This window comes from Antrostomus carolinensis, unplaced genomic scaffold (genome assembly GCF_000700745.2).
Source record: "Antrostomus carolinensis isolate BGI_N321 unplaced genomic scaffold, ASM70074v2 scaffold26901, whole genome shotgun sequence".
Lineage (NCBI taxonomy): Eukaryota > Metazoa > Chordata > Aves > Caprimulgiformes > Caprimulgidae > Antrostomus > Antrostomus carolinensis.
This window is the reverse complement of record NW_010292437.1, coordinates 4,527-5,574: the sequence shown is the minus strand read 5'-3', so window position 1 is coordinate 5,574 and position 1,048 is coordinate 4,527. Positions and strand designations below refer to the sequence as shown.

Sequence of the window (1,048 nt, the reverse complement as noted above, 5' to 3'; positions counted from 1 at the left end):
GCTCCATAGCTTGGACAGCTTCACCTAAACTCTCCTGGAGAGAAACCCTTCAGCTGCTTGCAGTGCAAGTTTTGTGGTCATCAAAATCCCACCATCCTGGTATTCAATCACATCCTGGCTCAAGGACAACTAGGAAGCACTTCAAAAAAAGCAAATGTCAAAGAATTACTAACAAATGCTATAATTCCCTCAACATAAACAACGACAAACCTTTGACAATGGCTCCTTCTGCTCACAGTTGATGCCTCCAATATAGACCATATTTGGCATTATTGGGCGCGGATATTCAAAAACAAAGTCATATCTCATCAGCCAAATGGATGCTTTGCTAAACAGTTCCAGGACTGTTACTTCTCTGTGAAGAAACTCAGAAGCTAAGTTCTCATATTTCAAATAAAAGAAATAACAAAGCAAATGCTCGGAAAACCCCATCAGGACGTTCTTCACACGCTGCATAAATGTCATGTGATCTGAACTGGACATGAAAATCCTCGGCACGTAAGAAAAAGGGCTGGGACACTGAGCGGCTTTGTAATCGAAGGTACACGGGAGACCACGCAGGAAGTACACTGAAGGCAGAGAGAGAGATTCAGCAACGATTGGTCCGCAGGGCAACACAGGATCCATCAGAACGGCATCGAATTTGCTGTCACGGAGGTACTTCATTAGTTCCTCATCGTATAAGAGATGCCGACAAGCGGAAGAGAACATGTTGGTGGCTTCTGATATATTCCTGAGTAAAACTGTATATTTTTCTAGAAAGGAAAGGTTATCAAAGCTTTTTTCAGCGATGGAACGGTAGTATCCATCCAGAAACTCCTGTGTGTAAGGTACGGAGTATGTTTTGATGGTGAAAGACTGTGAGCTTTTCATGAGCAAAGTGGCTTCAGGAATCACTGCCACGATTTCGTGTCCCCTCTCCCAGAGTTTCTCCAGAACCACACGCATGCTCAGCCAGTGACTTCCATCCTGAGGCACGACCAAGAGCTTCCCACCTTCTGCCAAACTCCAGAAAGGAAGAAAAAGAACAAGCCCAGCGTAGATCTGG

The 1,048-nt window shown here is 44.6% G+C and overlaps 1 pseudogene; it reads right to left on the bottom strand.

Moving 5' to 3' along the window:
* Positions 1 to 210: 210 nt before the first annotated feature.
* Positions 211 to 1,006, bottom strand: LOC104531925 (UDP-glucuronosyltransferase 1-1 pseudogene; annotated as a pseudogene).
* Between the last annotated feature and the right edge of the window lie 42 nt (positions 1,007 to 1,048).